Genomic DNA, 24,222 nt, shown 5'->3' with positions numbered 1-24,222 from the left:
GTATTATGTCCCATAGTGGCCCCTGCACACAGTATTATGTCCCATAGTGGCCCCTGCACACATTATTATGTCCCATAGTGGACCCTGCACACAGTATTATTCCCCATGGTGGCCCCTGCACACAGTATTATGTCCAATAGTGGCCCCTGCACACAGTATTATGTCCCATAGTGGCCCCTGCACACAGTATTATCCCCCATAGTGGCCCCTGTTCACAGTATTATGCCCCATAATGGCCCTTGCACACAGTATTATGCCCCATAGTGGCCCCTGCACACAGTATTATCCCCCATAGTGGCCCCTGTTCACAGTATTATGCCCCATAATGGCCCTTGCACACAGTATTATGCCCCATAGTGGCCCCTGCACACAGTATTATCCCCCATAGTGGCCCCTGTTCACAGTATTATGCCCCATAATGGCCCTTGCACACAGTATTATGCCCCATAGTGGCCCCTGCACACAGTATTATGCCCCATAGTGGCCCCTGCACACAGTATTATATCCCATAGTGGCCCCTGTACACAGTATTATGTCCCATAGTGGCCCCTGCACACAGTATTATTCCCCATAGTGGCCTCTGCACACAGTATTATGTCCATAGTGGCCCCTGCACACAGTATTATGTCCATAGTGGCCCCTGCACACAGTATTATCCCCCATAGTGGCCCCTGCTCACAGTATTATGCCCCATAATGGCCCCTGCACACAGTATTATGCCCCATAGTGGCCCCTGCACACAGTATTATGTCCCTCAGTGGCCCCTGCACACAGTATTATCCCCCATAGTGGCCCCTGCACACAGTGTTATACCTCATAGTGGTCCCTGCACACAGTACTATGCCCCATAGTGGCCCCTGCACACAGTATTATCCCCCATAGTTGCCCCTGCACACAGTATTATACCCCATAGTGGCCCCTGCACACAGTATTATGCCCCATAGTGGCCCCTGCTCACAGTATTATGTCCCATAGTGGCCCCTGCACACAGTATTATGTCCCATAGTGGCCCCTGCACACAGTATTATGTCCCATAGTGGCCCCTGCACACAGTATTATCCCCCATAGTGGCCCCTGCACACAGTATTATCCCCCATAGTGGCCCCTGCACACAGTATTATCCCCCATAGTGGCCCCTGCACACAGTTTTATCCCCCATAGTTGCCCCTGCACACAGTATTATCCCCCATAGTGGCCCCTGCACACAGTATTATGTCCCATAGTGGCCCCTGCACACAGTATTATGTGCCATAGTGGCCCATACACACAGTATTATCCCCCATAGTGGCCCCTCCACACAGTATTATCCCCCATAGTGGCCCCTGTACATAGTATTATGTCCCATAGTGGCCCCTGCACACAGTTTTTTCCCCCATAGTGGCCCCTGTACACAGTATTATACCCCATAGTGGCCCCTGCTCACAGTATTATCCCCCATAGTGGCCCCTGCACACAGTATTATGCCACATAGTGGCCCCTGCACACAGTATTATGCCCCATAGTGGCCCCTGCTCACAGTATTATGCCCCATAGTGGCCCCTGCTCACAGTATTATGTCCCATACTGGCCCCTACACACAGTATTATGTCCCATAGTGGCTCCTGCACACAGTATTATGCCCCATAGTGGCCCCTGCACACAGTATAATCCCCCATAGTGGCCCCTGCTCACAGTATTATGCCCCATAGTGTCCCCTGCACACAGTATTATGTCCCATAGTGGCCCCTACACACAGTATTATATCCCATAGTGGCCCCTGCACACAGTATTATCCCCCATAGTGGCCCCTGCACACAGTATTATGTCCCATAGTATCCCCTGCACACAGTATTATGCCCCATAGTGGCCCCTGCACACAGTATTATGTCCCATAGTGGCCCCTGCACACAGTATTATGTCCCATAGTGGCCCCTGCACACAGTATTATGTCCCATAGTGGCCCCTGCACACAGTATTATGCCACATAGTGGCCCCTGCTCACAGTATTATGTCCCATAGTGGCCCCTGCTCACAGTATTATGTCCCATAGTGGCCCCTGCTCACAGTATTATGTCCCATAGTGGCCCCTGCTCACAGTATTATCCCCCATAGTGGCCCCTGCACACAGTATTATCCCCCATAGTGACCCCTGCACACAGTATTATGTCCCATAGTGGCCCCTGCACACAGTATTATGTCCCATAGTGGCCCCTGCACACAGTATTATGCACCATAGTGGCCCCTGCACACAGTATTATGTCCCATAGTGACCCCTGCACAGGGTATTATGCCCCATAGTGGCCCCTGCACAGGGTATTATGTCCCATAGTGGCCCCTGCTCACAGTATTATCCCCCATAGAGGCCCGAGCACACAGTATTATCCCCCATAGTGGCCCCTGCACACAGTATTATGTCCCATAGTGGCCCCTGCACACAGTATTATGTCCCATAGTGGACCCTGCACACAGTATTTTTCCCCATGGTGGCCCCTGCACACAGTATTATGCCACATAGTGGCCCCTGCACACAGTATTATGTCCCATAGTGGCCCCTGCTCACAGTATTATCCCCCATAGTGGCCCCTGCACACAGTATTATCCCCCATAGTGACCCCTGCACACAGTATTATGTCCCATAGTGGCCCCTGCACACAGTATTATGTCCCATAGTGGCCCCTGCACACAGTATTATGCACCATAGTGGCCCCTGCACACAGTATTATGTCCCATAGTGGCCCCTGCACACAGTATTATGTCCCATAGTGGCCCCTGCACACAGTATTATCCCCCATGGTGGCCCCTGCTCACAGTATTATCCCCCATGGTGGCCCCTGCACACAGTATTATTTCCCATAGTGGCCCCTGCACACAGTATTATGTCCCATAGTGGCCCCTGCACACAGTATTATGTCCCATAGTGGCCCCTGCACACATTATTATGTCCCATAGTGGACCCTGCACACAGTATTATTCCCCATGGTGGCCCCTGCACACAGTATTATGTCCAATAGTGGCCCCTGCACACAGTATTATGTCCCATAGTGGCCCCTGCACACAGTATTATCCCCCATAGTGGCCCCTGTTCACAGTATTATGCCCCATAATGGCCCTTGCACACAGTATTATGCCCCATAGTGGCCCCTGCACACAGTATTATCCCCCATAGTGGCCCCTGTTCACAGTATTATGCCCCATAATGGCCCTTGCACACAGTATTATGCCCCATAGTGGCCCCTGCACACAGTATTATCCCCCATAGTGGCCCCTGTTCACAGTATTATGCCCCATAATGGCCCTTGCACACAGTATTATGCCCCATAGTGGCCCCTGCACACAGTATTATGCCCCATAGTGGCCCCTGCACACAGTATTATATCCCATAGTGGCCCCTGTACACAGTATTATGTCCCATAGTGGCCCCTGCACACAGTATTATTCCCCATAGTGGCCTCTGCACACAGTATTATGTCCATAGTGGCCCCTGCACACAGTATTATGTCCATAGTGGCCCCTGCACACAGTATTATCCCCCATAGTGGCCCCTGCTCACAGTATTATGCCCCATAATGGCCCCTGCACACAGTATTATGCCCCATAGTGGCCCCTGCACACAGTATTATGTCCCTCAGTGGCCCCTGCACACAGTATTATCCCCCATAGTGGCCCCTGCACACAGTGTTATACCTCATAGTGGTCCCTGCACACAGTACTATGCCCCATAGTGGCCCCTGCACACAGTATTATCCCCCATAGTTGCCCCTGCACACAGTATTATACCCCATAGTGGCCCCTGCACACAGTATTATGCCCCATAGTGGCCCCTGCTCACAGTATTATGTCCCATAGTGGCCCCTGCACACAGTATTATCCCCCATAGTGGCCCCTGCACACAGTATTATCCCCCATAGTGGCCCCTGCACTCAGTATTATGCCCCATAGTGGCCCCTGCTCACAGTATTATGTCCCATAGTGGCCCCTGCACACAGTATTATGTCCCATAGTGGCCCCTGCACACAGTATTATCCCCCATAGTGGCCCCTGCACACAGTATTATCCCCCATAGTGGCCCCTTCACACAGTATTATCCCCCATAGTGGCCCCTGCACACAGTTTTATCCCCCATAGTTGCCCCTGCACACAGTATTATTCCCCATAGTGGCCCCTGCACACAGTATTATGTCCCATAGTGGCCCCTGCACACAGTATTATGTGCCATAGTGGCCCATACACACAGTATTATCCCCCATAGTGGCCCCTCCACACAGTATTATCCCCCATAGTGGCCCCTGTACATAGTATTATGTCCCATAGTGGCCCCTGCACACAGTATTATGCCCCATAGTGGCCTCTGCACACAGTATTATGTCCCATAGTGGCCCCTGCACACAGTATTATGTCCCATAGTGGCCCCTGCACACAGTATTATGTCCCATAGTGGCCCCTGCACACAGTATTATCCCCCATAGTGGCCCCTGCACACAGTATTATGTCCCATAGTGGCCCCTGCACACAGTATTATCCCCCATAGTGGCCCCTGCACACAGTATTATGTCCCATAGTGGCCCCTGCACACAGTATTATCCCCCATAGTGGCCCCTGCACACAGTATTATCCCCCATAGTGACCCCTGCACACAGTATTATGTCCCATAGTGGCTCCTGCACACAGTATTATGCCCCATAGTGACCCCTGCACACAGTATTATGTGCCATAGTGGCCCCTGCACACAGTTTTTTCCCCCATAGTGGCCCCTGTACACAGTATTATACCCCATAGTGGCCCCTGCTCACAGTATTATCCCCCATAGTGGCCCCTGCACACAGTATTATGTCCCATAGTGGCCCCTGCACACAGTTTTTTCCCCCATAGTGGCCCCTGTACACAGTATTATACCCCATAGTGGCCCCTGCACACAGTATTATGTACCTCAGTGGCCCCTGCACACAGTATTATGTCCCTTAGTGGCCCCTACAGGACTAAATACTGTCACATCACCGCTGACCGCTATACCAGGACAATTGTGGATAAAAAATCTGGTCATCTGCATTACAATTTAGTAACTCCATGTGCCTCATATTAATAGCAGTTAACCCCATCATCTCCCTCACATTAACCCCTGTGTGCCTCACCATAAGAGTTACTGATATGTGAGAGACATGGAGGTAATAATAAAGTATCTTCATTACTATTACCCCCATATGTCTCACATATCAGTAACCCTTATGGTGAGGCACACAGGGGTTACTGTGAGGGACATGATGGGGTTAACTGCTATTAATATGAGGCACATGGAGTTACTAAAACACAAATCCCCCCAATGCCTGATAGTAATAAGCATAGTAACCCCAGTATGTCCTGTGAGTGTCACTTTCCCGGAGATTCTTCTGCTCCTTCTCTTGTGTGCAGGATGGGAGGAGCCCAGCAGCGATAAGCCCCGCCTCCTGGACTCTCCTCAGTCCTCTCATTGGTGGGCAGAGGACAGGCAGAAGGGGAGGGGGGAGAGAAAGCGTCCTGAGAGCGCTGAGATGAGCCAGACCTGCAGCTCCTGTGTATCAGCCATTGCTGCAGCTTTGGACATATTAATATAGGGAAAGTATTCCACCAACAGGGGCCCCTGCAAGTGCTGGGGCCCTGGGCAATAGCCAAGTTTGCCCCCTCTAACGCTGATCCCTGCTTACCTCTCCTGGGCCGCTGATCATTATACTCGGGGGTCCAAAAAGACCTCTAAGTATAATGATAGCATTGGTAGCGGCTGTCACCGGGCCCCTAATGTCCCGGGCCCTGCAGCAGCTGCTATCACAGTAGTTCTGCCACTCTTTATGAGGGTATTACAGGCCGGGACAGTCACTACATCTTAATCTCTGGACTTCCTCAGTAATTTCACCAGTTCCAAGATCTCTGCTAGTTGTAGTTTGGCGGCAGCTGGAGGGCCGAAGGTTGCCGACCTTGCACTGGGCCCTCTCTATTACTACCTTCTCCTCCTTCTAGACCAGAGGTCGGCAACCCCTGGCATATTTCACTGGCACGCCAACAGCACAGGACCTGCAAGAGTTACATGAAGTCGGAGCGTCCATTCAGTGCTCTGCTAGAGCTGAGGTATAAGGACACTCCCTTTCTCTCACTGCCCTCCAATGAGAGGGGTGCAGGAAACCCAAGGGGTGGAGCTTAATTGCTCAGGTCTGTGCCTGCTATAGTGGTCTGCACCCTGCAAAGGTTCCCGGAGGAGGAGAGGAAGCTGCTAGCAAAGTGAAAGTAAGAAACACACAGCTCCCTTCCTTTACTTCCTATTCTCATTAATGTCAGGCATTTGGGGTTATTAGTTTAGTGTTAGTAACTCCATGTGCCTCACATTAATAGGAATAACCCCCATCATGTCCCTCATATTAACCCCTGTGGGCCCCATATAAAGCTTACTAATATGTGAGACATATGGAGGGACTAATAAAAGACCTCAATAATGAAGATACTTAATTATTACCTCCAAGTCTCTCACATATCAGTAACTCTTACACAAGGGTTAATGTGAGGGACATGATGGGGTTAATTGCTATTAATAAGAGGTGCATGGAGTTACTAAACTGTCATGCACAGGGACAGACTTTTATCTACAATTGGTCCTGTACATTTCAATGGGCCCATACACATAGATCCTGTTTTTGCGGCTGTGTGTCTGGGACAAATTGAGCTGTACAATATTGAGCAGGTCCTATATATGTCCTATACCTTTCCTACACCTGTCCTATATATGTCCTATACCTTTTCTACACCTGTCCTATACACTCACCGGCCACTTTATTAGGTACACCTGTCCAACTGCTCGTTAACACTTAATTTCTAATCAGCCAATCACATGGCGGCAACTCAGTGCATTTAGGCATGTAGACATGGTCAAGACAATCTCCTGCAGTTCAAACCGAGCATCAGTATGGGGGGGAAGAAAGGTGATTTGAGTGCCTTTGAACGTGGCATGGTTGTTGGTGCCAGAAGGGCTGGTCTGAGTATTTCAGAAACTGCTGATCTACTGGGATTTTCACGCACAACCATCTCTAGGGTTTACAGAGAATGGTCCGAAAAAGAAAAAACATCCAGTGAGCGGCAGTTCTGTGGGGGGCGGAAATGCGTTGTTGATGCCAGAGGTCAGAGGAGAATGGCCAGACTGGTTCGAGCTGATAGAAAGGCAACAGTGAGTCAAATAGCCACCCGTTACAACCAAGGTAGCCAGAAGAGCATCTCTGAACGCCGCACAGTACGTCCAACTTTGAGGCTACAGATGGGCTACAGCAGCAGAAGACCACACCGGGTGCCACTCCTTTCAGCTAAGAACAGGAAACTGAGGCTACAATTTGCACAAGCTCATCGAAATTGGACAATTGAAGAGTGGAAAAACGTTGCCTGGTCTGATGAGTCTCGATTTCTGCTGCGACATTCGGATGGTAGGGTCAGAATTTGGCGTCAACAACATGAAAGCATGGATCCATCCTGCCTTGTATCGGTAACGCTTAAGGCTGGTGGTGGTGGTGTCATGGTGTGGGGAATATTTTCTTGGCACTCTTTGGGCCCCTTGGTACCAATTGAGCATGGTTGCAACGCCAAAGCCTACCTGAGTATTGTTGCTGACCATGTCCATCCCTTTATGACCACAATGTACCCAACATCTGATGGCTACTTTCAGCAGGATAATGCAATGCCATGTCATAAAGCTGGAATCATCTCAGACTGGTTTCTTGAACATGACAATGAGTTCACTGGACTCCAATGGCCTCCACAGTCACCAGATCTCAATCCAATAGAGGAGCATCTTTGGGATGTGGTGGAACGGGAGATTCGCATCATAGATGTGCAGCCGACAAATCTGCGACTGCAACTGTGTGATGCCATCATGTCAATATGGACCAAAATCTCTGAGGAATGCTTCCAGCACCTTGTTGTATCTATGCCACGAAGAATTGAGGCAGTTCTGAAGGCAAAAGGGGGTCCAACTCGTTACTAGCATGGTGTACCTAATAAAGTGGCCGGTGAGTGTATGTCCTATACCTTTTCTACACCTGTCCTATACTGTATATGTCCTATACCTTTCCTATATCTGTCCTATATATGTCCTATACCTTCCCTACACCTGTCCGTATTTGCAGCCCTGTCAATTTATTTTTAATCTATAGGTCAGTGAAAACCATCTCCGTGCCATTTGTGTGCAGGAGGCCTAAGGCTGAAGCACCACGTTGCATTAACACAGCGTTTTGGTTGCAAATTTTGCTGCGGTTTTATGAGCCAAAGTCAGGAATGAATTGAGTAGACGAGAGAAGCAGAAGAACTTCTTGTATATTCTCATTCCTTTTGTAGACATTCATGGCTTTAAATCAAAAAAACGCAGCAAAATCTGCAACAAAAAAAAAGCGTTTCCACAACGTGGAGCCTTAGCCTTAGGGAGTTTCTTCTTGGGTAGTGACATCGGGTACCCGGGTGCTCCTAATGCCAAATCCAGTTCCTGGGCACCAGCACTGTCAGGGCCCGTGCACACGGAGTTAACGCGAGTGTATTTTTGCATTGTACATGTGTATAGAATACACATGTAATAATAACACTCCCATTGACTTCAATGAGATCTTTTACACGTGTAAAAAATGTGCCAAAAACTTTCATTGAACTCAATGGGACTAATTATTAATAATTATTGTGCGGCACTTGAGACCTCATCTTTGATTTGTTAAAATTTAAATCGGCACGCCGAACAATAAAGGTTCCTACCCCTGCTCTAGCCCATTCCTCCACCTTCTACAATACTCTGCTGCCTTCTTCTAGACTTCTCTTGCCACTTCTTGCCATCTCTACCGAAAATTTTGAAAATAATGCAGTTGGCATCTTGTTAGTTTTATGATTATTGTATATAAACCCTGCACAGATATACAGCACCATGGAATGAATGGCCTCATATAAATACATATTAGACCGCATACAATAGTAACAGACCCTCCGCTGTGAGGAGTATACGGTGTATACAGGTGATGGCGCCACCAAACACTGACAGCAAACACCTGAGACATATGGTAGGTCTGATAAAGATCTAGAGAAGGTGCAATGACACTCACTGCCACTAGAGGGCGCTCGCGTTCCCATTACTTTACATGCACCTGCATCTTATGGCCTCTCTGCATTCTTGAGCTTAGTTGCTGCCATCTAGTGGTCATTTATATGTATTACAAGAAACCCAGAAAAACAAGAAGATCATGAAAAGAAGAAAATAAAAATATAATGTAATGCAAATCTTTTATTATCTAACCAGGCCATAGGAGAGCGGCTCACTGGCGCCCCCTGTAATATCAATCTTCCATCTCAGGTTTTTTAGTTTCTGATGGTTCTTTAATTATTATTTTTACTGATAATATCCGAATTCCCTAAAGACTGCGCCCCCCCCCAACTGCTTATTGTTACAATTATTATTAATATTTAGCCCCTCCATTTCATACAATGAGCCCCTCTCTATTTCCTATCTCCCCCCCTTATTTGCAGCAATATTATTCCATTGTACACTTTGCCCCCCCCCCCCCCCCTCTCTTCAGGGCCCCCGAGCAGGTGCCTGGGTTGCCTCTATCGTCTGTGCGCCCTCTGGTGGTCAGTGTTACATTCCACACTGTTTCTCCATTCTGCCCCATTACACAGATACTACATAGGATATAAATAATACTCACTGTCTATTAGTCTATTAGTCATCTGATACCTAGTAGACAGACGAGGGGAGCGCCGGGGGTCTCAGCTCTGACTAATGGGGCGACAATAATGTAAATGGGATCTGTCATTACTGCACATCATTAAATGTTTACGGGGGCGAGCGGCCATCGCGGTATCCGGGGCCAGTGACAATGTCTGTAATGAAGAGAATACTAATGAGAAGGAAACATGGGGTCCGCGTCCCCCCCAGGCGGCTGAGACTGCATAGATATCCTGGTGGGATAAGAAAGTGGAACAGGAGGACATAATGTCTGCAGAGCGCCCCCCGAGGGATGTCTCATTGTCTCCTTAGTCAGAACATAACGATATTACCTGCCATAGAAGAACAAGAGCGATATAGGGGAGGGGGCAGAGGCAGTCAGGAGTCAGGGTCTCCTCTACGTCCTGAGTCCTTGAGGATGAGCAGCTTGGGCATTTATACTTTCCATTACTCCTCAATTCCTAAGGATCTGACAACCAGGACCCCTGTGATTCTCAGTATGGAGGGGCTGCAGGGTTGTCAGGGCTCTGGTTCCTTCACTGAAGTCCCGTAGTAGGTAGTGGGGAGGGGGGTAGTAAGGGCAGTTTGGGACTTGGCGCCCCTCCCCCTAGGCCAGACAATTCAGGACTGCACCCAATAAGCAGTAATTAATAATTAACCGTTAACAACCTGATACAGCGGGTTGGAATCAGGGAGCCATTAGTATGTGTCATAGGCATGAAAAAGATATATACCGTATATAGGTACCATATGGGGGCATTATACTGTATGGGGACACTAGAGGGGACATTATAGTATATGGGGACACTAGAGGGGACATTATACTGTATGGGGACACTAGAGGGGACATTATAGTATATGGGGACACTAGAGGGGACATTATACTGTATGGGGACACAAGAGGGGACATTATACTGTGTGGGGACACTAGAGGGGGCATTGTACTGTGTGGGGACACTAGAGGGGGCATTATACTGTGTGGGGACACTAGAGGGGGCATTATACTGTGTGGGGACACTAGAGGGGGCATTATACTGTGTGGGGACACTAGAGGGGACATTATACTGTATGGGGACACTAGAGGGGGCATTATACTGTGTGGGGACACTAGAGGGAACATTATTCTGTATGGGGACACTAGAGGGGACATTATACTGTGTGGGGACACTAGAGGGGGCATTATACTGTGTGGGGACACTAGAGGGGACATTATACTATATAGGGACACTAGAGGGGGCATTATACTGTGTGCGGACACTAGAGGGGACATTATACTGTGTGCGGACACTAGAGGGGACATTATACTGTGTGGGGACACTAGAGGGGGCATTATAGTATATGGGGACACTAGAGGGGACATTATACTGTATGGGGACACTAGAGGGGACATTATACTATATAGGGACACTAGAGGGGGCATTATACTGTGTGCGGACACTAGAGGGGACATTATACTGTGTGCGGACACTAGAGGGGACATTATACTGTGTGGGGACACTAGAGGGGGCATTATAGTATATGGGGACACTAGAGGGGACATTATACTGTATGGGGACACTAGAGGGGACATTATAGTATATGGGGACACTAGAGGGGACATTATACTGTATGGGGACACTAGAGGGGACATTATAGTATATGGGGACACTAGAGGGGACATTATACTGTATGGGGACACTAGAGGGGACATTATACTGTGTGGGGACACTAGAGGGGACATTATACTATATAGGGACACTAGAGGGGGCATTATACTGTGTGCGGACACTAGAGGGGACATTATACTGTGTGCGGACACTAGAGGGGACATTATACTGTGTGGGGACACTAGAGGGGGCATTATAGTATATGGGGACACTAGAGGGGACATTATACTGTATGGGGACACTAGAGGGGACATTATAGTATATGGGGACACTAGAGGGGACATTATACTGTATGGGGACACTAGAGGGGACATTATAGTATATGGGGACACTAGAGGGGACATTATACTGTATGGGGACACAAGAGGGGACATTATACTGTGTGGGGACACTAGAGGGGGCATTGTACTGTGTGGGGACACTAGAGGGGGCATTATACTGTGTGGGGACACTAGAGGGGGCATTATACTGTGTGGGGACACTAGAGGGGGCATTATACTGTGTGGGGACACTAGAGGGGACATTATACTGTATGGGGACACTAGAGGGGGCATTATACTGTGTGGGGACACTAGAGGGAACATTATTCTGTATGGGGACACTAGAGGGGACATTATACTGTGTGGGGACACTAGAGGGGGCATTATACTGTGTGGGGACACTAGAGGGGACATTATACTATATAGGGACACTAGAGGGGGCATTATACTGTGTGCGGACACTAGAGGGGACATTATACTGTGTGGGGACACTAGAGGGGGCATTATACTGTATGGGGACACTAGAGGGGACATTATACTGTATGGGGACACTAGAGGGGACATTATACTATATGGGGACACTAGAGGGGACATTATACTGTATGGGGACACTAGAGGGGACATTATACTGTATGAGGACACTAGAGGGGACATTATACTATATGGGGACACTAGAGGGGGCATTATACTGTGTGGGGACACTAGAGGGGACATTATACTATATGGGGACACTAGAGGGGGCATTATACTGTGTGGGGACACTAGAGGGGACATTATACTGTGTGGGGACACTAGAGGGGACATTATACTGTGTGGGGACACTAGAGGGGACATTATACTATATGGGGACACTAGAGGGCACATTGTACTGTGTGGGGACACTAGAGGGGACATTATACTGTGTGGGGACACTAGAGGGGACATTATACTGTGTGGGGACACTAGAGGGGACATTATACTGTATGGGGACACTAGAGGGGACATTATACTATTTGGGGACACTAGAGGGGACATTATACTATATGGGGACACTAGAGGGGACATTATACTGTGTGGGGACATTAGAGCGGGCATTATACTGTATGGGGACACTAGAGGGACATTATACTGTGTGGGGACACTAGAGGGGACATTATACTGTGTGGGGACACTAGAGGGGACATTATACTGTGTGGGGACACTAGAGGGGACATTATACTGTATGGGGACACTAGAAGGGACATTATACTGTGTGGGGACACTAGATGGGGCATTATACTGTGTGGGGACACTAGAGGGGGCATTATACTGTGTGGGGACACTAGATGGGGCTTTATACTGTGTGGGGACACTAGAGGGGGCATTATACTGTGTGGGGACACTAGAGGGGGCATAATACTGTGTGGGGACATTAGAGGGGGCATTATACTGTGTGGGGACACTATACTGTGTGGGGACACTAGAGGGGGCATTATACTGTGTGGGGACACTAGAGGGGGCATTATACTGTGTGGGGACACTAGAGGGGGCATTATACTGTATGGGGACACTAGAGGGGGCATTATACTATATGGGGACACTAGAGGGGACATTATACTGTATGGGGACACTAGAGGGGACATTGTACTGTGTGGGGACACTAGAGGGGGCATTATACTGTGTGGGGACACTAGAGGGGACATTATACTATATGGGGACACTAGAGGGCACATTGTACTGTGTGGGGACACTAGAGGGGACATTATACTGTGTGGGGACACTAGAGGGGACATTATACTGTGTGGGGACACTAGAGGGGACATTATACTGTATGGGGACACTAGAGGGGACATTATACTATTTGGGGACACTAGAGGGGACATTATACTATATGGGGACACTAGAGGGGACATTATACTGTGTGGGGACATTAGAGCGGGCATTATACTGTATGGGGACACTAGAGGGACATTATACTGTGTGGGAACACTAGAGGGGACATTATACTGTGTGGGGACACTAGAGGGGACATTATACTGTGTGGGGACACTAGAGGGGACATTATACTGTGTGGGGACACTAGAGGGGGCATTATACTGTATGGGGACACTAGAGGGGGCATTATACTGTGTGGGGACATTAGAGGGGGCATTATACTGTATGGGGACACTAGAGGGACATTATACTGTGTGGGGACACTAGAGGGGACATTATACTGTGTGGGGACACTAGAGGGGGCATTATACTGTGTGGGGACACTAGAGGGGGCATTGTACTGTGTGGGGACACTAGAGGGGGCATTATACTGTGTGGGGACACTAGAGGGGGCATTGTACTGTGTGGGGACACTAGAGGGGGCATTATACTGTGTGGGGACACTAGAGGGGGCATTGTACTGTGTGGGGACACTAGAGGGGGCATTATACTGTGTGGGGACACTAGAGGGGGCATTGTACTGTGTGGGGACACTAGAGGGGGCATTGTACTGTGTGGGGACACTAGAGGGGGCATTATACTGTGTGGGAGCTTTAAGGTGGGCATTATATCATATGGGGAGTTGCTATGAGGCCTCAATATTGTGTGAGGGCACTAAGAGGTCATCATAATTTGGGGGGCACTAAGGTAGTATCCTAAAGTGTGGGAGTAAATAAGAGAAGATGAGGCCATGTGGGAGCACTAAGGGGGTCACCCTACTATGTGTGCGGGAACTAAAGGCCATTGTACTGTGTGGGGGGCACTAAGAAGGATCAGTCTTAGAGGGGCCCAAGGGAGACACTTAGTCTGTGCTGCTAGGAAAGCTTGTGGGGCACTTTTATTGTATTTTGCACTTACGAGGGCACTATTATGGGGGCACAAAGGGACTGGGCTGGACTAGAATTGATTGGAATTTGGTTGGACAAGAAGGGTCTGGGTGTGGTTAGAGGCGGAGCTTAACATTCCACATACAAAGTAGAGAACTTGCTCTTAAATGCGGAATCCTGGGCTAATGTCTGTGTGCCAAAGAGTGCGCTAGGGGTCAGGAAAGGGTTAATGTCCGCATGTCTGGGGGTGAGTTGGGGCAGAGAAGAAGCTAATGTTAGAATACCTGGTGGTCTAGGACGATGAATGTCTGGGAGTGGTGGCAGTGAAGTGGTTAATGTAAGGATCTCATGGCACCAAGGCAATCAAGGGGTTAATGCCTGTACGCCAGGTGGTCTGTGGCAGTGAAGGGGTTGAATGATTTGTGGTCCAGGGTAATGAAGGTGTTAATGTCAGTAGATCTGGTGATCTAGGGCAGTAACAGGGTTTGGTCTTAGTGTATCGGGTGGTCTAGGACAAGGGAGGGGTTAATTATAGTATCCCTGGTGGTCTAGGGCAATTAAATGGTTAACTGTAAATCCCTGGTGGAGGTTTTTACTGCATACCCGGGGTCTGGGGGTTAATTACCTCTGCAGGCTCCAGGGTTGCCCCCCTGATGGTTCGGCTTCCTGCACTGATCCTAGACATTGGGGGTAGAGGGGATGGGGCAGCTTCTCTGTGATTGGGGTAACTTCAATCAGCCATCTTAAACACTACTGTATTAGGGATGTTTTAAATTGCAAGATAAAATTTGTTGTTTACATCACTTGGTGCAGCTCGCGCGGTTTGCGTTACGTGCGCTGCACCCCACCATTATTACAAACACGGATTTTGGAACATGTAAAAGATTGTGGCAAAGCCTTGTCTGGTAATGTACCGGGGCTTGTCAGCGTTTCATTGTGTGCCATCAAGGGGATGAGACTTCATTGAAATTTTTTGCCATTGAACAGGTCAAGCGACCGCTGCGGGGAGGAAACTTCTGAGACGTGAGGCCTTCTGAGTATTTGCGCTTTTGACTCGTTATCCGGACGGCCTCAATTTCAGGAGGGATTTGATTGATTTATATTAATATACAGTATATTCTTTAACATATAGGTCGGGCTCGCGTTACAGGGGTGTGGAACTCCAGGGGAGAGGGTAGCTTTCATTTATCGTCTTAGGCTGAGGCTCCACGTAGCGGAAAAGCGGCGTTTTTTTTTGTTGTGATTTTTGGAGCCAAAGCCAGGAGTGGATTGCGCAGACGGTAGAAGTATACGAGGCGAGCTTCCATTACTATTCCCTTTTGTACCCAATCTTGGCTTTGATTCAAAAAAACGAAACAAAAAAAAACTGCGTTTCCGCACTGTGAGGCCTCGGCCTTCCTCCGGTTTTGGACACATTTTTTACCCCCATTGTATTTTGTTTTTCCACCCGATTATTACAAGATGTGATAACTCCTTGAGGCTGGAATGTAATAAATGTAATATGTCTTGGTGCTTTCAGTTGTGTAATAAGATGTTTTGTTTGCGTTGTCGCGTCTCGCATCCTCTTGCATGTGCTAACACCAGCGGTTTTAGATCTCACTTAGGGCGGGTTCACACCTGTACAAGTAATTTCGGCTGTGGACTGTTCTGTGTGTTTTTGGAGCTTGGATCCGCTCTGTCATTCTGCAGAGACTGTGTGATAAGATTATAAGGGACAAGAAGATAATGGTTGTGCCCCGGGCGGGTCCCCAAAGCCCCTCTACTTAAATGAGGATGATGTAATACTTCAGTTCTCCTGTGGTGGCGCTGTTCTACCATAGATTAAGGCTGATAGATAGTCCCATAGAAATGAACCTGTCGCTCCATCTGGGGCCCTTTTCTTTGCTGTGATAACTTTTAAACTTCCTCCAACCCTTTAAGAAAACATCCCTATAAGGAAACATCTGATATAGATAATCCCTTTAAAAGGATTTCTCATGATAAGCCAAACATGATTGCTTTCTCCCAGTAACAGCGCCTCACCTGTCCACAGGCTGTATGTGGTACTGCAGCTTAACTCCTTTCATTGCATCTGAGCAATACCAGACACAACCTATGGACAGGTGTGGCGCTGTTCTGGATATGGGGAGTTCAGCTGTGACATCACTGACCCTGCAATGAGAGCCCATAATACATTTCTGCATCTCTCCATTGCTGCTGAGGGGTGAGCGAATTAAAGGGATAGTCTAGGATAAAAACAAAAACATGTCTTTCTCCCAAATAGCGCCACACTCGTCCAAAGCTTGTGTCTGGTATTGCAGAAAAACTTCATTTACTCTGAAGCAGCTGATCTGCAATATCAGACCCAACCCCTGGGCGGGGGAATGAAGCCGCCATATAATTCTAATTCTAGACTATCCCTTTAAGTATGAACCTATTTAAAGGGACAGTCATAGCCTGCCATACTGTTCAGCTGCCAGCAGGGGGTGTAATATCCTACAGGGGGGGTCTGTTCCGCTACAGCCATGAATTAGTGTCTGTGTCCCTTTAAGAGACTTTGATACAATGTATATCCTCGGGTTCCGTCTTCTGCATGTTGATACTTCTAGATTCCTGCCTGGCCCCTCCCCCTCCAGCGCTCGCACTTAAGGAAACGGCTGCAATTTACTCCTCATTTGTAAATAAATAAATCTAAATGAGAAGAAACGAGCGCGGGGACGAGGGCGAGCGCCAAAACGGAGAGCGGCTTTCTCAGCGTTTTTCGCCTGTCTTTGCGTGATGTTCGGTTAATAGTCTGCTCGCCCCCAGTCAGTGCGAAGCCGATGATTACTGTCAGGAGGAAATTGAACGCCGTAATATCTTTCTCCGGCTGCTTTTTTTCCCCCCTCATGTCACAATTGTAAAGTCTTTAGAAGAGATGAGACGGATTCGAGACCCTCGGCGGCCATTACGCTAATGATAGAGGTCCGAGGACGGCGGCCGCGATCGTATTAGCATCCATTACACTGCAAATGACATTAGTGTACATTAATGCGCAGATCGGATTATACTGATAGGACCCTCCATCTCTGCATTAGCCCTCCCCCCTCCTCTAATCGGCTCCACTTGTGGCTGCACATCCTCCACATTTCTGCTATTGTGGCCGTCTATCAGGAGGCGTCTTTAATGCGAGACGCGGCGAGTATATGGGACGGCGGAAATGATCCGGGGGTGCCGAACTGCAAACACTGAGTTAAAAGCTTCACAGTCTCGGGGTGTCTTCTATATCTATAGAACTGTATTCTCACTACGTCTCTCACAATGCAATGCAGCAGAGCCGCGTCTGTACCTGTAACAAGCCACTAGGTGGAAGCGGAGAGATAGACAGGGTAACATTGCACTCGGGAACAAAAAGTGAGCTTGAATGATGTCTTATGCTCTAGTGACATCCAGAGCTGCAATCAAATATTCTGCTGACCGCTGTAATATCAGCTAATCTGAGCATCAAGGGGTTAAAGGACCTATCCCTTATAGCAATGCACAGAAGCAGAGGAGCTGGGTTTGTCTTTGACAACCACTGACCCTCTTGCATAGGACTGCAGGTCAGGCCGTTCTGTCTGAGACATTATGACACACCCACATGCCACATCCCTTTAAGTCCCGCCCATTCTGACACCGCACTGTTACGTCAGAGCATTTCTTACTATCGAAATAATGGAAACCCCACATGGCCCCTTAGAAGTCAATGGTTTGGGGTCGTGCATGGACCGACTCGTCTTCTGGATGGGCCCCCATTATAATGACCCCTTAGGACCCAATGTCCACCCCTCAGAGGCTACTCCAGGGGTTCAGGACCATGGACAGGAGGGGTCACCCCCAATGAGAAGGTTGGGGTGGGCTCTGGGTGGTTAGATGATTCATGAGTCATGTGTTAGTAAGAGAACCGTCTACGGGATCTACTGGATCTACAAAGAGGATCTACTGCAAAGAGGAAGGGCGAGCCTGGGTCATACTCCAAATCCCGAAATATATGGGAGACAGATGTGTGCCTGGCCGTGACCTTCTTCATCATGGGTGCAAAACTGTGTACTGATGTAGCAGAGCTAGTGGTGCTAGTATCATGTATTATACTCTAGTCACATCCAGAGCTGCAATGTGCCACAAGGTAATGGAGTAATTGGGCCCCTTTAGGGATAAGGGCCTGGACACAACTGTTATCTGTGCAGCCCCCCCCCATATCAATGTATCTGCCCTAGTGGAGTCAGAAGTGCCCAGAGGATCCCCCAGGATGACGGTCCAGGGTCACATGGCTCGCATACAAGAGAATATATAACTCTGCTTACTGTATCTATCATCTCTGACCTGCTCGCCTTGCTGTAGCACCCCTCTTGGTTCACTACTGCCCCCTGCCTGCTCGTGCTGATGACTCCCTGTCCAGCATCGGACACCGGACGACACAGTATAATGAATGAGGCGCCCCTCCCCCTCCCTTACAGGTCGGGGCAGTTACAGCAGGGCCGCGGGTGTCATTACTCTCTATGTGACGATTATACAGTCACCACTAGAGGGAGCTCACTACATACAGATTATACAGTCACCACTAGGAGGAGCTCACTACATACAGATTATACAGTCACCACTAGAGGGAGCTCACTACATACAGATTATACAGTCACCACTAGAGGAAGCTCACTACATACAGATTATACAGTCACCACTAGGGGGAGCTCACTACTTACAGATTATACAGTCACCACTAGGAGGAGTTCACTACATACAGATTATACAGTCACCACTAGGGGGAGCTCACTACATACAGATTATACAGTCACCACTAGGGGGAGCTCACTACATACAGATTATACAGTCACCACTAGGAGGAGTTCACTACATACAGATTATACAGTCACCACTAGAGGAAGCTCACTACATACAGATTATACAGTCACCACTAGGGGGAGCTCACTACATACAGATTATACAGTCACCACTAGAGGAAGCTCACTACATACAGATTATACAGTCACCACTAGAGGCTTGGTCACCCACAGTCACCCACCAGAGGCTATATGGAGATGTGGAGGTGGGGGTGGGTGGGGCGGGTGTTTTGGGATAAATATAACAGTCCATGGAGTCTCATCTTCCTCTTGTTTGGTGACAGCTGGACACGTATTGGGCAGCGATCTCCACAGTGGCCTCTTCTTCTCCCAGTAGGATGTAGAGTTTCCTCTTCTCGTCTGCAGATATGAAGTCTGGGATGTGGGCAGAGAGTCTTTTGTAGTAGACGGCCCTCATATCTGAGTATTTGGTGCAGTGTAGCAGGAAGTGGGTCTGGTCTTCTAGGGCCCCCTGGTCACAGTGCTGGCACAGTCTGTTCTCCCGTGGCTTGTACGTCTGTCTGTATCGCCCCGTCTCTATCTCTAGGTTGTGGGCGCTCAGTCTGTATCGGCTCAGGGTCTGTCTGTGCTTGGGGTGGCGTATTCTCTCCAGGTAGGTGGCCATGGTGTAGTCCCTTTGTAGGGATTGGTACACGGTGAGTTTCTTGGAGTTATTTATTTCGTTTTTCCATTCTTCAATGTACCGCTCTCTATTTGCCTCTGTGGTCGCCTTTATTTCGGCCTTGGTTATCATCTGTTGGAGTTTTTGGTTTGGTGGTTGGCTGCTGTTTGGTTGTTGAATGTCTGGTTTGCTCAGGTGGCTTAGCCATGCTTGGTGGTGGTAGGAGTCAGGCTTGCTCCCCTGGATGTGTGCCTGGAAAGCTAGCGCCCTCTTCTGTATGGTGAGCCATAGGGGGGGTCTGCCTAGCTCTGCCCTGCAGGCTATGTTGGAGGTGTTGCGATGGACATGTAGCAGGTATTTGCAGAACTCCAGGTGGAAGTTCTCTGTTGGGCTGGAATCCCACCTTGACTGGTCTGGGTAGGTGGCTGGGCCCCAAACCTCACTGACATAGAGAAGGATCGGGGAGATGACAGCGTCAAATATCTTCATCCAGACCCTCACCGGTGGTTTGAGGTGGTACAGTTGTCTTCTGATGGCGTAGAAGGTTCTGCAGGCTTTTGCTTTCAGGGTTTCTATTGCTGCTTTGAAGCTTCCTGATTGGCTGAGCTCCAGACCCAGGTAGGTGTAGCTGTTGGTTTTCTCCAGTGTGGAGCCGTTCAGTGTGAATTGTGAGGTGGTGGAGGCTTTATTGTGGCCCTTCTTCTGGAATACCATGACTTTGGTCTTCTTCTGGTTGATGGGTAGGGCCCATGTGGTGCTGAATTTTTCCAGCACTGACAGGCTTTCTTGGAGGTCTTTCTCGGTGGGGGCCAGGAGTAGGAGGTCATCGGCGTATAGCAGGAACTTCACCTCTCGATTGTTCAGGGTGAGGCCTGGGGTTGGTGAGGCCTCCAGGGCTGTAGCCAGTTCATTGATATAGATGTTGAAGAGCGTTGGGCTCAGGCTACAGCCTTGTCTGACCCCTCGGGCCTGTTGGAAGTATGCTGTCCTTTTCCCATTCACCTTCACACTGCACTGGTTTCCGGTGTAGGAGCTCTTGATGACGTCGTACGTTCTTCCTCCTATTCCACTCTCTAGGAGTTTTAGAAGTAGGCCTGGGTGCCATACTGAATCAAACGCCTTCTTAAAGTCTACGAAGCAGGCGAATATCTTGCCTCTTCTGGTGTTGTGGACGTGCGTCTTGATGAGGCTGTGCAGGGTGTAGATATGGTCTGTGGTGCGGTGGTTTGGCATGAACCCTGCTTGGCTCTTGCTGAGGACCCCGTGTTGTGTGAGGAAGGTGAGGATTCTGTTATTGATGATGCTGTTGAACAGTTTCCCTAGCGTGCTGCTGACACAGATCCCTCTGTAGTTGTTGGGGTCATATTGGTCCCCATTCTTGTAGATGGGGGTTATGAGCCCTTTGTTCCAGTCTTCGGGGAAGTGTCCAGCATTGAGCACGAGGGTGAATAGCTTTGCCAGTGCCGCGTGTATTGCTGGAGGGCTGTATTTGATCATCTCTGGTAGGATGCCGTCAGGGCCACTGGCCTTTTTGCCTTTCAGCCCGGCAATTCTTTCCTGTATATCTTTTATGGTGATTGGTGAGTCCAGAGGGTTCTGGAAGTCTTTGATGACTTTCTCCATGTCCCTCAGTTTGGTGATTATCTGTTGCTGTTCTGGAGTTAGTTCTTCTTCTGGGATGTTTTTGTAGAGACCTCTGAAGTAGTTGAGCCAGATATTGCCATTTTGGATGTGGAGAGAGTTTTTCTTGGGCTTTGTGCCCATGTGGTGCCAGGTCTCCCAGAATGAGCTGTCCTGGAGGGAGTCCTCTAGTTGCTGTATTTTGTGGGAGAGGTATCTCTGTTTCTTCTCTCTGAGGGTGCCCTTGTATTGCTTGCATAGATTGCTGTAGGCTTCCCTCACCTCCTTGTTGTTGGGGTCCCTGTGTTTTTGGTTGGAGGCTGTTCTTAGGGTATGGCGTAGTGCTCTGCAGTCGCTGTCGAACCATTTGTGGGACTGTTTGTTGGTTTGTCTTATTGGTTTGGTTCGTTTCAGGCCTGCTAGTTCTGCTGTGGTCTGTAGGATGTACTTGAGATCCTTCACAGCTCTGGTGACTCCCTGTTGGTCTGGCTGATAGTTGTTTGTATGGAAGTTTGTGAGCAGTGTCTTGATTTCGGGTCGGTTGGTTGCGTTGCTATATTCTATGGCCTGGTGGTTGGCCCATTTGAAATGTCTTGGTAGGTTGTAGAGGCCGGACTGTTGGGGCTCATGTATGGGTGTTTTGTTCCTGGTTCTCATGTATAGTAGGATCTGGTTGTGGTCTGATAGATGGGAGTCAGGTGTGATTGTGAAGTCTTCAATGTCTGACAGGTCTGCGTCTGTAATGGCATAGTCCACCACGCTGTTGCCCACTTGAAAGTTTAGTGTGAAGCGTCCTCTGGGATCGCCTGTGGTACGTCCGTTTATTATGTACAGTCCTAGGCTTCGGCACATGTTCAGCAGTTGTCTCCCACTCTTGTTGACAATTCTGTCTTGGCTGTTTCTTCTTGTCTGTGTGGGTTCTGGGTGGTGGATCTCACTACTGTGCATATGTGGGTTGTCGTCAGGAGGCAGGTAGTCTATCTCTGTGCCTGTCCTTGCATTCAGGTCTCCGCATATTAGTACTCTGCCTTTGGGTTGGAAGTGGACAGCTTCCCTTTGTAGGACCTCATACAGATTATACAGTCACCACTAGGAGGAGCTCACTACATACAGATTATACAATCACCACTAGGGGGAGCTCACTACATACAGATTATACAGTCACCACTAGGAGGAGTTCACTACATACAGATTATACAGTCACCACTAGGGGGAGCTCACTGTATACAGATTATACAGTCACCACTAGGAGGAGTTCACTACATACAGATTATACAGTCACCACTAGGAGGAGTTCACTACATACAGATTATACAGTCACCACTAGGGGGAGCTCACTACATACAGATTATACAGTCACCACTAGAGGGAGATCACTACATACAGATTATACAGTCACCACTAGGAGCTCACTACATACAGATTATACAGTCCCCACTAGAGGGAGCTCACTACATACAGATTATACAGTCCCCACTAGGGGGAGCTCACTACATACAGATTGTACAGTCACCACTAGGGGGAGCTCACTACATACAGATTATACAGTCACCACTAGGGGGAGCTCACTACATACAGATTATACAGTCACCACTAGAGGGAGCTCACTACATACAGATTATACAGTCCCCACTAGGGGGAGCTCACTACATACAGATTGTACAGTCACCACTAGGGGGAGCTCACTACATACAGATTATACAGTCACCACTAGGAGGAGCTCACTACATACAGATTATACAGTCACCACTAGGGGGAGCTCACTACATACATATTATACAGTCACCACTAGGGGGAGCTCACTACATACAGATTATACAGTTACCACTAGGGGGAGCTCACTACATACAGATTATACAGTCACCACTAGGAGGAGCTCACTACATACAGATTATACAGTCACCACTAGGGGGAGCTCATTACATACAGATTATACAATCACCACTAGGGGAAGCTCACTACATACAGATTATACAGTCACCACTAGGGGGAGCTCACTATATACAGATTATACAGACACCACTAGGGGGAGCTCACTACATACAGATTATACAGTCACCACTAGAGGGAGCTCACTACATACAGATTATACAGTCACCACTAGAGGGAGCTCACTACATACAGATTATACAGTCACCACTAGGGGGAGCTCACTACATACAGATTATACAGTCACCACTAGAGGGAGCTCACTACATACAGATTATACAGTCACCACTAGGGGGAGCTCACTATACACAGATTATACAGTCACCACTAGGAGGAGCTCACTACATACAGATTATACAGTCACCACTAGGGGGAGCTCACTACATACAGATTATACAGTCACCACTAGAGGGAGCTCACTACATACAGATTATACAGTCACCACTAGAGGGAGCTCACTACATACAGATTATACAATCACCACTAGGGGGAGCTCACTACATACAGATTATACAGTCCCCACTAGGGGGAGCTCACTACATACAGATTATACAGTCACCACTAGGGGGAGCTCACTACATACAGACTATACAGTCACCACTAGGGGGAGCTCACTACATACAGATTATACAATCACCACTAGGGGGAGCTCACTACATACAGATTATACAGTCCCCACTAGGGGGAGCTCACTACATACAGATTATACAGTCACCACTAGGGGGAGCTCACTATATACAGATTATACAGTCACCACTAGGAGGAGCTCACTACATACAGATTATACAGTCACCACTAGAGGGAGCTCACTACATACAGATTATACAGTCACCACTAGAGGGAGCTCACTACATACAGATTATACA

At 48.6% G+C, this 24,222-nt stretch overlaps 1 protein-coding gene across 4 annotated transcripts in view; it reads right to left on the bottom strand.

Annotated features, from left to right (window-relative positions):
• LSAMP (limbic system associated membrane protein) overlaps positions 1–24,222 on the bottom strand; it is a 1,679,098-nt gene that overhangs the window by 36,297 nt on the left and 1,618,579 nt on the right. The gene's annotated exons all lie outside the window — the stretch shown is intronic.

The sequence above is a fragment of the Leptodactylus fuscus genome, chromosome 2 (genome assembly GCF_031893055.1).
Source record: "Leptodactylus fuscus isolate aLepFus1 chromosome 2, aLepFus1.hap2, whole genome shotgun sequence".
Taxonomy (NCBI): domain Eukaryota; kingdom Metazoa; phylum Chordata; class Amphibia; order Anura; family Leptodactylidae; genus Leptodactylus; species Leptodactylus fuscus.
This window is presented reverse-complemented; position numbering and strand designations above follow the sequence as displayed.